Below are 13,725 nucleotides of genomic sequence, written 5' to 3' on the forward strand. Positions count from 1 at the left end.
CCTCATTTGGAATATATGCATCTTTCTTAGACTCTTTGACAAAAACCATATACCAAGAAAGAGAACTTTTTGTTACTTTGTCTAAAGCTTGATTTTATACAAGTGAACTACCTAGTAGAAGTTCTATGGTATGATCATCTTGTCCTCTTTTGGGAGGTAGCTCCCTAAGTATGTCATCTGTAAATACATTTTGAAACTCATTTAGGAAACTAGACAATTTCAACTCCTCTTTAGTTTCATTTCTAGCCTCATTAGGAATACATGCATCTTTCTTAGACTCTTTGACAAAACCATATAACAAGAAAGATAACTTTTTGTTACTTTGTCTAAAGCCTGAGTTTATACAAGTGGTATAGTGTTACCCACACTATTTACATCAAGTGTCACATCCTTGACCCTATAGAAAAAGAAGAAGTTTCTTTCAAGAAACTTTATAGTGGCAACCATGCAATCAAGCCATGGTGCCCCTAGGATGTTTATTCTTGAGTGGTGGGAAGATAAATAAATCTTTTTTGTCTACTTAGATTTTCATATGAAGCCTTAGATTCCCAATCAATCGAGTTACCGAAGCCTCTTTCACTTTGAAAGCTCCATCTGTGTAAGATCTTTGACCCCGACCAAAAAGAGCGCCATTGTACCATGGAATAAACATAAATGGAAAAAGTGTACGTGCCTCTAAAAGGAATGGGAAAAAAGGCACTCGAGACTTCTTTGCTTCTGGAAGGTGAGTCTTAGGACCGATAATTGGTTAGAAACACTATCCCTTGCAGGGTGGAACTAGATCTCGTTGCTAGTAGGCCCGACTCAATTCACTTGGTGATGAGAGCTCGTCCGCTAGTTGATCCCTTAAACCACTTTTTATGATTCCGCTATAGATCTAGTGGCCACCAGGTTTACCATCAGAACCGTCGTTCGAGATGACGGGGTGGGGACCTCACACCTGGTATCAGCGCTAAGTTTAGGTTAGACTGGGAAATAAAGTCGTATTGTTTGAATATTTAAAAGGAACTAAGGGTATTTAAGTAGCTGATCCGAATTGTTGCAAGGAAGACCCCGTGCTAGAATATCGGAAGTTCCAAGTGTTTGAGATTATTTACGAACAAGCTCGACGATCCCCAGTTTACCAATTCAGGCGAGATGTCATGGAGATTCTCCTGAAGGTTCATACACCGCACTCCACTCGCATCGATAGAGGATGGGGGCTCGATTGGACACATGAAGGAGGGGTTTACTACATCAATGCTCGGAGCTAGGATGCCTGGCTGCCAATTTGAAGAAAATACGTTGGGGAGAAGAATTGAGGGTGGTGCAGATATTCTACTTGCTGCCTGCACATACGGACATGACTGTCTCTGACGGCACCAATCAAACCCTCAACGAGTGGCTATTGGAGAAGGTCACTCATGTAATCCCAACAAACAGAGTTAGAACTTTTGGAGTACCAAAAGAATTATCCCAACTCAACACCATAGTTTACTATCCACTCAAAGATGAGTATAGGAACTACTTCACGAATGAAGTAGAGTATCATGTGAACATGGCAACGCAACCTGCTAGGCGTGTCTTATAAGCATTCCAAAAGCCATGTAATAAATTGATCACGAGTTATCCTAAACCTTGAGGGGTTTCGATTGTAATAAATCTTCATCAATAAAGTGTTTTTGTCTCTGAGTCTCTGTCTCTTGATAAAGTGGGATCTTGAATTTTATTTAAGTCTCGTGTCTATTTGGAATCCAAGTAATCGTATCAAGAATCTCGTGCAACCCATGTAGGCACCGCCTGCTGCTCTCTACTTGACGGCGCAGGAAAAGAAACTCCTTCTCAAGCAAGCCCAACCTCCACTCTTTAAGGGCGAGGGGGCAAATGTGGAGAGAGATGCTGAAGTATGGATGGAGGCTATGGACGACTATTTCGAAGCTGCGCAAACCCAACCCGTGAATCAAACCATGCTTGCGATGTTCTTCTTGTCTGGCGATGCCAAGATATGGTGGAAGAAACATTGCAGGGACTTGGATATTAAGGGATCTTCCCAATCCTCGGAAGACATCAAGGTTGCTGTGATGGAGCGATACTTACCACCCGCTTATAAAACCTTGAAGATGAACGAGTTCTTTTCCCTTCGTTAGTCGACTTCTTCAATCGAGGAGTATTACTCAAATTTTGTTACTCTTCGAAGGTATGCTCCTAGAATGAGCATGGATCAGCAAGTAGCACGGTTCTGCCAAGGGCTCATTGACCCCTTGAACAATCGGCTAGAAGCTCTCAGGGAAACAACTCTTCAAGATGCCTTGCTAAGAGCTAAACCATTAGCTATGGAAATTCAGAAGGTCAATCAGAATAGGAGGAATCATTTGGCAAAGAGGGCAAGGACAAATGTTTGGAATAATAGACCAACCAACCAAGCATACGAACAGCGCCCGATAATAGCCACTACAACAGCCATGGAATTTTCAAATGTACGTTGTTATGAGTGCAACAAATTCGGGCATTACCGATCTAAATGCCCCAAGAAGACTCAAGCAACCATCACCAATGCCATACCTCTAAATGTCTATGGGTGAGGTCAACCTAATGGAAGAGGAGGACGTGGAAGGGCAAACAGAGGGCGAGGGCATGGAGCTACCGCCAGAGTGAATGCCGCAGTGGTACAACCAATTGTGGGAGATGAAGCAGAGGAGAGAGCAACCTTGCATGCTGCAATTGACAACCCCAATGGTTGCGATCAATACACAGTCATTCATACGCCAGGATCTCTCAGAGGTGAAAAAGTTAACTTCCTTATAGATTGTGGTAGCACTCTTTCATTTCTTTCACCCATATGCATAAGGAAGCTAAAGCTAGATAAGTATCCAACAAGCAAACTAGTTGTAGAGTTAGCAAACGGCAAGGAAGTAGTATGTCAACACTCTGCAGGTATAATCGACTTTGATCTAGGGGGACACCCAACTTCTGCCCAATTTCGAATCCTACCCTTAGAATTCTTTGATGGGATACTAGGGATGGACTGGCTAAAGAAAAATCAGGCCCATATCCATTGTGCACAAGGGAACTTTACCTTTACCAATAACTTGAGTAATGAAGTCTTAACTCAGGCGAAAAATGGGAGACCTAGGGCTACTCTAGTTAAGGCCAGCAGACTTTTGAAGGGACTGAGAAAGGGGCAACAAATTTATGCGGTAAAGCTCAACAAGGTGGACCAATCAAACACCAAACTTTGACCAAACTGGTTGAGGGAGTATGATGATGTATTCTCTGAAGACCTTACGAATCTCCCACCACATAGAGAGGTAGATCATGAGATTGAGACTATCCCTGGATGTGAACGTATCTCAAAGAGACCTTATAAAATGTCACTTCCAAAGGCCATAGAACTCAAGGAACAACTTAGGCAACTCATTGAACAAAGATTCATTCAACCCAGTACTTCTCCTTGGGGTGCACTAGTTCTTTTTTAGAAGAAGAAGGATGGGACCTGAAGGCTATGCATAGATTACTGTGGACCGAACCAGGTAACTATCAAGAACCAGTATCCAATTCCAAGGATTGACGAACTCCTGGATAGACTCCATGGTGCCAAAATGTTTACAAAGATTGATCTAAGCTCAGGATATTACCAAATCAGGATCAAGGAATCAGACATTCCAAAGACACCTTTCAACACTAGGTATGGACACTACGAATTCACATTAATGTCCTTTGGTCTAACAAATGCTCCTGCAAGCTTCAATCGACTTATGCAAGATATTTTCAGACGTTATCTGGACGATTTTGTCTTGGTTTTCTTTGATGACACTCTAATCTATTCTAAGAACGAGGCAGATCATGAAGAACATGTTCGCAAAGTACTTAATCTTCTTCGAGAACACCAACTTTACGCTAAAGCAAGCAAGTGTACCTTCTGCTCACCAAAGGTCAGTTATCTTAGATTTATCATATCGGCCGAAGTGATTTCAGTGGACCCAGATAAAGTCAAGGATATTGTTGATTGGCCTCAACCATCCACCATCAGCAAAGTAAGAGGATTTCTTGGGATAACGGGATGGTACAGGATTTTTGTCAAGGACTATGCACGTATTGCTGCACCCTTGATGGAACTCCTGAAGAAAGGAATGAGCATCGAATGGAAGACCGAGCATGAGACTAGTTTTGATAAGCTAAAAGAATTCTTGGTCTCAGCTCCTATCTTAAAGCTTCCAAATTTCAGTAAGGAATTTGAAGTAGCGACCGATGCTAGCAAATTTGCTTTAGGCGGAGTTCTTACTCAAGAAGGAAGACTGGTGGCATATACTTCACGAAAGCTAAGGGATCATGAGAAGAATTATCCTACACACAATTTGGAACTTTTAACGGTTATACATGCGCTAAAGTTATGGAGAAATTATCTTCTTGGATGCAAGTTTCAGCTAGTTACAGACCACAAGAGCTTAAAATGGATTTTTACTCAACCTATTCTCAATATGCAACAATGGCGATGGATAGAACACTTACAAGAATATGAACTTGACATAAAGTATAGACCAAGGAAGGAAAATGCCGTTGCGGATGGACTTAGCCGAGAATCTTTTCTCGGAGCTACCTCTATTCCAAATAACCCTATCTGGGATAGAATTAAAGAAGCATCTTTGGTAGATCTAGAATACCAACGTATAGTATCATTAGTCCAACAGAATAAGATGCCTGAAGCTAAAGATTGCTCTCTTATGGGAGGATGTCTTTACTACACACATAGACTCTATGTACCCAGAGACCCAACTTTAAAGAAGACTATTCTGTATGAAGCACACGATAGCCCTACATCAGGACATCTAGGTTATGCTAAGACTCTTCACGCTATCAGGAGGAGTTATTTTTGGTCTAGAATGAAAGGAGACATACTTCGCTATGTGAGGCAATGTCTTTCTTGTCAGCGGATAAAAGCCGAAAGAATCAAGTTACCAGGGTAACTTCAACCTCTTGACATACCCCAGATGAAATGGGAATGCATCAGTATGGACTTTGTTACAGGATTACCTTCTACAGGAGGTTATGACTCTATATTTGTGGTTGTTGATATACTCACAAAAGTGGCTCATCTAATACTTGTAAAGACAAGCTTTACTGCTTCAGATACTAGCCGAGTATTCATCAAAGAAATTTTTAGGTTACATGGTTTACCCAAGCGTATCGTCAGTGATAAGATGCCAAGTTTACATCAAAGTTTTGGACTTCTCTTTTCCAATCTATTGGGTCACAATTAGCCTTCAACAGAGCGTATCCTCCGTAGACAGATGGGCAGACTAAAAGAGTAAACCAAGTCATTGAGCACATTCTCAGGGCCTATTGTTCGCAAGAGCCAAAGAAGTGGTTACAATATCTTCCTTTGGTAGAATATGCTTACAATTCTTCCGAACACAGAAGCATTGGAATGTCACCCTTCAAAGCTCTTTATGGACAAGACTGTTTAGCAAGGCTTAACTTTTCAGACCCAACCATCAGGATAGAAGCCTCTAAGAAGATGCTAGAAGACATGGAAGGTCAGACTAAAGCCATTCGCCAAGATATCCAAGCCGCTCAGGATAGACAAAAGCATTACGTAGATAAGAATCGATCAGAACGGACCTTCAAGGAAGGAGAAAATGTTTTTTACGAGTCCGACCAAAGAAAAGCAACTTATCCCTGGGAAGATACAAGAAAGTAAGCCCGAGATATTGTGGGCCTTTCGAGACCACTAAAGTTGTGAGTGACCAGGCCTACAATCTCAACTTACCCGCAAACGTAAAGGTTCACGATGTATTTCACGTCAGCCTACTCAAACCCTACATTCCTAAACCCGATCAACTCTTGGACTCAGATCAGATAGTTATGCCAGCACAAGGAGTTCTCGAACTTCAACATGATTACGTCCTTGAATCAAGAGAAGAAAGCTACGAAACAGGACAATTACCGAGCACCTTGTGAAGTGGAAAGATTATCCTGAAGAAGACATTACTTGGGAGGACGAACCAACGCTCATAAAGGATTATCCTCCTAAATTCTTGAGATGAGGACATCTCAAATTTTTCACGTTGGGGAGGTTGTAAGATCTCTGACCCCGACCAAAAAGAGCACCATTGTACCATGGAATAAACATAATGGAAAATGTTACTATTTTTAGCAGTTTTCGAAATTCTGTCGGTCCATGATGTTTAGAACCTTATAGAGTTTTCAAAAATGACTTAAAATAATTTTTGTGAAAAATTTCTTACAATAGTAAGTTTTTGGTCACCCGCCCCGTCTAGTTTTGACCGTCTCGACAAACTGCACCCATAATCCAAATTTGAAAACAATGCATTTTTGGACACCGGGGGTTGCTAAATATGGCAGGTACTCAGACACGTATACCTTAGTTAGAGCTTAGTATAGCAATTTAGGACATCAAATTCCGATTCATATCGCCGGTTTAGCCTAAAGTCAAAATTTCCTAAGGTTGTCCAGGGAGGCACCGAGGCTCGAGGCTGTGCGGGAACCGACCCCTGGGCACTGGGAGCCCAATCTAGCAGCAAGGGGGCACCCTCACACACAAGAGGGGCTCGTGGGCTGATCCCCATGGAAGAGAGAGAGAGAGCATGTGAGTTAAACCTAGCAAACTGGACACTTGGTAAGCATGGAACTAAGTTGCCTTGCATCTGGTGAGTACTCCCTCATATGTATTTAGCAGCCTGGTTCGAATTTCAGCTTGGGAGAGCCTATATAAGAGTGTGCTTTCACACACACACACACACACACACATATGCTCACACACACACTTAGTACACACACAAACTCCTATACACACATGCCGTGGGGAGGTGCTGCCGGCAGACATAGCCTTTGGAAGAAGAGCTAAGGAGGAAAGTGCTGCCCGTTTCTCATCTCCAGGAGTCCATTGCATCATAATTTCAAGAGGAATTCAGCCTAATCTCCGTAATATCCAATTTAATTCATGCTTGTTGCAATTCTCTCCAATATTCTCTTAATCCTGCATCTATTGTGCATAACCCTAGCTAAATTACTCAATGGATACTATCTAATTCTCTGCATCATTGATCTATTGCATAAATCTTAATCTAATTAGTAATTATGCAAGAAGTTAGTCACTCTTAATCATAGATTAATGCATGATTAAGGAATCAACCGCTAGCCACCATTGTAATTATGAACAAGTCGGCATTGAGGTAGAGAGGGTCAACTGCTTTCTATTGCCACACAATGTTTAAACAACTAAATTAGAATCAATTAGCTCATAGATTAGGATGTAATTAGTGAAATTAATCCATCATTAATCACTAGGAAGGGAGAAACCCTCTCACCTATGCATACGGTAAATCTGCAAACCTCTACTTGCATTAGGAAGTGATTAAGCATGCCGAATTCATCTCTATTAAATAGATTGAGAAGAAACCTGAAATTCTTAACTATCTAGGCCAAATAATTAACTTTAGGGCCTATTCCCATAGAACAAGTATGGTGCTATCGGGATTCTCTATGTCTTGAAGTAAGTCTAACCTCTGGTACAAGGGGATTTGCTTATTGAAACTAATCCGTCATCATGGTTGTATGTTACTCTCGAATGTTAACTCTCTTTTTCCAAGTTGACAATTAAGTAGTGAGTATAAAATGGCCCCGGTAAAGAGAACTCGTTTCGGTGGTTCCCACGACCACGAGGCGGGGACAAGCAACACGAATGGGAAAGGGAAAGCTCCCATGGTCGACCAAGTAATGGCCAACTCACGGAGCAATGACGAGGAAATTCAGCAGGTAGGTCACATTTTAATTCAAGTGTGTTTAATTTAACATTGCATATGATAAGTTAGGAAAGAACATATCCCTAAACATGTTGGAGAAGTCCAATGGAAACCTCGGCATTTGAATTGAAATGTATATTAAATTCTAAGTAGGAAAGAATGGTTGTTGGATATACTGTTTGAGATGGAAAGAATGTCTACTAGGGAAAATTTAGCTCGGCCTGTTCATTTCTATTTCCAATGTTGAAACTAGTCCTGATCCCCCTACTGATCAGAGGGGGCGGCTCGTGATGATCTCGCAGTAGCTAGAGTTACTAGCTTAGGGCCTCTATCCACGACTTGCGTTCTTTGCGGTGGATCCCACGGTTTGCGTTCTATGCGGTGGGAATGTCCATGTCGTGCGTTCTATGCGGTGGACATACCTAGTTGTATGGGCAGCTAGGCGACAATGGGAGGAGTAAACTCTCGCTGGAGGGGGGATGTTGTATCTCCAGAACATTGGGATTTTAATGAATAAGTTTTGAGTAGAAATTTTATTAGAGTTATTGTCTTGGTGCCGCTTTGAAATACTGGTTAAAGGGCTGTATTAAGGAACTTGTGAACCGGAACTTAAGCAATGAACTTATGTCTTGAACAACCATGTGTGGTAGTAATTAGGTAACCAAGGAAGTGTGAGTATGTGGTGGAAAGTGGGGGCTTGGCTCGGGTTGCCAATGCCTATGAGAAGGGTGGTCCCGATTGGTCGGAAATTCTTTGTCCCCACAGTACGGTATATGACGCTAGAATTGCTCATTGCACCAAAAGTAGTAAAGTCCCAAGTGTACGTGCCTATGAAAGCAATGGGGAAAAAGGCACTCGAGATTTCTATCCTTCTGGAAGGTGAGTCTTAGGACCGCTAATTGGTTAGACACGCTTTCCCCTGCGGGATGGAACTAGATCTCGTTGCTAGTAGGCTCGACTCAATTCACTTGGTGATGAGAGCTCGTCCGCTAGTTGATCCCCATTGCTTTCATAGGCACTTACACTTGGGACTTCACTACTTTTGGTGCAATGAGGAATTCTAGCATCATATACTGTACTATGTGGACGGAGAGTTCCCGGCCAATCGGGACCACCCTTCTCATAGGTATTGGCAACCCGAGCCAAGCCCCCACTTTCAACCCCATACTCACACTTCCTTTGTTACCTAATTACTACCACACATGGTTGTTCAACACATAAGTTCATTGATTAAATTCTGGTTCACAAGTTCCTTAATACAGCCCTTCAACCAGTATTGCAAAGTGGCACCAAAATAGTAACTCTAGTAAAACTTTTACTCAAAACTTATTCATTAAAATCCCAATGTTCTGGAGATACAACATCCCCCCTCTAGCGAGGGTTTACTCCTCCCGTTGTCGCCTAGCTGCCCATACAACTAGGTATGTCCACCGCATAGAACGCACGACATGGACATTCCCACCGCATAGAACACAAACCGTGGGATCCACCGCAAAGAACGCAAGTCGTGGATAGAGGCCCTAAGCTAGTAACTCTAGCTACTGCGAAATCATCGTGAGCCGCCCCCTCTGATCAGTAGGGGGATCAGGACTAGTTTCAACATTGGAAATATAAATGAACAGGCCGAGCTAAATTTTCCCTAGCAGACATTCTTTCCTATCTCAAACAGTATATCCGACAACCATTCTTTCCTACTTAGAATTTAATATACATTTCAATTCAAATTCCGAGGTTTCCGTTGGACTTCTCCAACATGTTTAGGGATATGTTCTTTCCTAACTTATTGTATCCAATGTTAAATTAAAGAAACTTGAATTAAAATGTGACCTACCTCCTCAATTTCCTCGTCATTGCTCCGTAAGTTGGCCGGTACTTGGTCGACCATGGGAGGTTTCCCTTTCCAATTCGTGTTGCTTGTCCCCGCCTCGCGGTCGTGGGAACCACCGAAATGAGTTCTCTTTACCGGGGCCATTAATTTATACTCACTACTTAATTGACAACTTGGAAAAAGAGAGCTAACATTCTAGAGTAACATACAACCATGATGACGGATTAGTTTCAATAAGCAAATTCCCTTGTACCAGAGGTTAGACTTACTTCAAGACATAGAGAATCCCGATAGCACCACACTTGTTCTATGGGAATAGGCCCTAAGGTTAATTATTTGGCCTAGATAGGTAAGAATTTCAGGTTTCTTCTCAATCTATTTACTAGAGATGAATTCGGCATGCTTAATCACTTCCTAATGCAAGTAGAGGTTTGTAGATTTACTGTATGCATAGGTGAGAGGGTTTCTCCCTTCCTAGTGATTAATGATGGATTAATCTCACTAATTATATCCTAATCTATGAGCTAATTGATTCTAATTTAGTTGTTTAAACATTGTGTGGCAATAGAAAGCAGTTGACCCTCTCTACCTCAATGCTGACTTGTTCATAATTGCAATGGTGACTAGCAGTTGATTCCTTAAACATGCATTAATCTATGATTAAGAGAGACTAACTGCTTGAATAATTACTAATTAGATTAAGATTTATGAAATAGATCAATGATACGTAGAATTAGAGAGTATCCATTGAGTAATTTAGCTAGGGTTATGCACAATAGATGCAGGATTAAGATAATATTGGAGAGAATTGCAACAAGCATGAATTAAATTGAATATTACCGAGATTAGGCTGAATTCCTCTCGAAATTCTGATGCAATGGACTCCTCGAGACGAGAAACGGGCAGCACTTTCCTCCTTAGCTCTTCTTCCAAAGGCTATGTCTGCCGGCAGCATCTCTCCAAGGTATGTGTGTGTATAGGAGTGTGTGTGTGTACTTAGTGTGTGTGTGAGCATATATGTGTGTGTGTGTGTGTGTGTGTGTGTGTGTGTGAGCACACTCTTATATATGCTCTCCCAAGCTGAAATTTGAACTAGGCTGCTAAATACATTTGAGGGAGTACTCACCTCATGCAAGGCAACTTAGTTGCATGCTTACCAAGTGTCGAGTTTGCTTGGTTTAACTCACATGCTCTCTCTCTCTCTCTCTCTCTCTCTCTCTCTCTCTCTCTCTCTCTCTCTCTCTCTCTCTCTCGCATGGGGATCAGCCCACGAGCCCCTCTTGTGTGTGAGGGCGCCCCCTTGCTGCCAGATTGGGCTCCCAGTGCCCAGGGGTTGGTTCCCGCACAGCCTTGAGCCGCGGTACCTCGCTGCACAGCCTTTGGAAATTTTGACTTTAGGCTAAAACGAACGATAGGAATTGGAATTTAATGTCGTAAATGTTACCATATACATGTGGTAGTGATGTGTGTGAACACACTAGGACCGCCGGGGCATTTTTTCCCTCTTTAGGAGGTTTTTTCCCCCTGTGCATTGTATATACGCCCATCACTCTAGGGCTATCTATCTTTCCAAAAGCACACTAAGTAACACACTCTCTATTGTGTGCCTTGAGCTTCCTTCGTCTTCTCCAAGCTGCGTGTGTTTCTCTGCAACCCTAATTCCAACAATTGGTATCAGAGCAGGTCACGTCCTCCCGGGCTTAGTCGCCAGCTACTCCAGCACACGCCTACTCACTTTCTCCTATTTCAGTGAGCTTTGGCGAGCGTTCGCAGGTCGACAAATATTTTGGGTAAGCTCGAAGAGCTTGGTCTTCTCAGAATTTTGATTTGGGCTCATTTCGGCCTCCGTTTCCACTACAGGCAGTACTGCACGGGCTATTTCGTCATTTTGTGCAAAATTTCTGTCAGTGACAATTTTTGCATAACAGGTGCCTTATAGTCTTCTACGGTTTGTGCTATATAGCACAGGTTGTTCCCGCTCCGTTTCTCCTATTTTCGGGCAGTTTTCACATCAGGTGCAGCATTTACCATGGCTGACAACAACACAGATGTGTTCAAGATGTTTGCTGCCGAGGACAGGTTGGATGGGGACAACTACGCTATGTGGGCGTATATGATGTAACATGTTCTTGTGTCAAAGGGTGTCTGGAACATTGTGCAGGGCATTGATGTACGTCCTGGTTCTGAGGATGTAGGCGATGTTGAGGATGTTGCAGGTCTTGCTGCAAGGATTGCAGCTGTTAGAGTTGTTTTGCCTACGACAGAACAAGCTCGTTGGGATGTTAAGGATGCGCAGGCTCATGCATTGATTGCGTTGTCTGTGAAGCGCACCATTGTTCCTCACATCCGTTCAGCAAAATCTGCAAAACAGGCTTGGGATATTTTAGCAGGTCTTTATGCAAGCCGCAATGAGGCTAAAATTGCTTTGCTGCGTAAAGAGCTGGAGTCGAAGATTATGCATGAGGAAGATGATATGGACACTTTCCTTGCTAGTGTCAACGATATCAATGAGCAGCTTATTTCTGCAGGTGAAGTCATTTCAGACAGTTCCCTTGTGCAGACTGTTCTTGATGCCTTACCAGATTCCTACCAGACTTTTGCTAGTACTTGGAGACTGATGACCCAAGGAAATCCTGAAGTTGTCAAGTTTGATGCATTATGCACATTGCTGTTGCAAGAGTCACTTTCTAGAAAAAACAGGACTAGGCAGCGTGCAATTGAACAGGCCTTTATTGCTTCTCAAAGAAAGGGTGGTAACAGTAATGCAGCCTCTTCTTATGGTTCTGCTGCGAGTAGCAAAAATTATGTTCCTAATGCTTCTGCTGGCAGTACTTCGTCTGGAAATTCTGGTGATAAGGGCAAAAAGAAGATGCGTTGCCATTATTGTAAAGCCAATGATCACTTGATCAAGTCGTGTCCTAAGTTGAAGGCCAAAGAGGCTAAGAAGAAAGAGGGTGGTTCCACTGCAAATGCTGGTTCCACTACAAATGCATCCATTGTTGAGTCTTTTGTGAAAGGAGACTGTGTTGCTGATGTTGATGAAGAATGGGCTTTTAGCGCAGAGTGCACTTACAATCCTGCTGTTCATGATGCATGCTTGTCAGTTGCTGCAGATTCACATGTGCGGTATTTCAACAGTGGTGCTACAAAGCACATTACCTCACATCGTGAATTGTTTACCTCTCTCGGGGCTGTCCCTCATGGGAATTCAGTCACTTGTGCCAACAATGCTGATGGGAGCAAAGAGAACCCCAAACCCCGACGGCCTCTAAAACACCGGGGACCGAATGGCGCGCCTCGAGCCTGTCATGGTAAAGCAAACAGGGGGCACCACCTAGCTTCAGCGGCTAGGACGCAAACAACACACCACCATAACAAAGTTTTCATCCAAGAGAGATGGATGCTTGGGAGTAATGATGAAAAGAAAAGGGAATGAGATCAAGTGAGAGAGAGAGAGAGAGAGTGAGGGAGGGGGTATAGCGGCTTAGTACTTAGGCATCACAAAAGGATGGCGAATCCGCACACCCTTCACATATACACAAGCTCACTCCAAAACACAAGACTAGGTGGCGATTCCGCACACCTCACATGGGCAAAACATTGCAAGAAAACATACTCACAAAACCTCAAGCTTTATTTAGAGAATTAGGCGATGAAATGGGGAGCATAGGGTAGGGGAATGAGAAGGGAGAGAGTGGTAGAGCACATGGCGGATAGGTGGGAGTTGATGGCGAAGACTCGCACGAGGATTATGGCCATCATCCTTCATTTAGTTGCCCTTCATCTTCCATAGCCAACGGTGTAGAGGTCATGCTCAAGACAAGCATGGTGATTGCGGTGATGGTGATGGTGTGGGTGTGTGTGTGTGCACTAGGCACACACAGTGCATAGTGTGTTCTTTGGTGATGTTGTGTGTTTTTGTGTGATGGTGACCCCTCTTTATATAGGGGAGGAGGGGGGAGAAATTCTAGAATTTAGAAATGAAGAAATCATTATCTACATAGGCCATGTGACTGTGGGCCCCACTTGTCTGGCTGTGTGTATATGTGCCAGAACAACAGTCTCATGAGGGAGAGACTAAGAGAGAGAGATGGGTTGATGAAAAAAAGTGAGAGGTGACATGGAGAATAAAGTAATTACAAGAGGGGAGAGAGG

The sequence above is a fragment of the Adiantum capillus-veneris genome, chromosome 1, assembly GCF_014529385.1.
Source record: "Adiantum capillus-veneris isolate H3 chromosome 1, ASM1452938v2, whole genome shotgun sequence".
NCBI lineage: Eukaryota > Viridiplantae > Streptophyta > Polypodiopsida > Polypodiales > Pteridaceae > Adiantum > Adiantum capillus-veneris.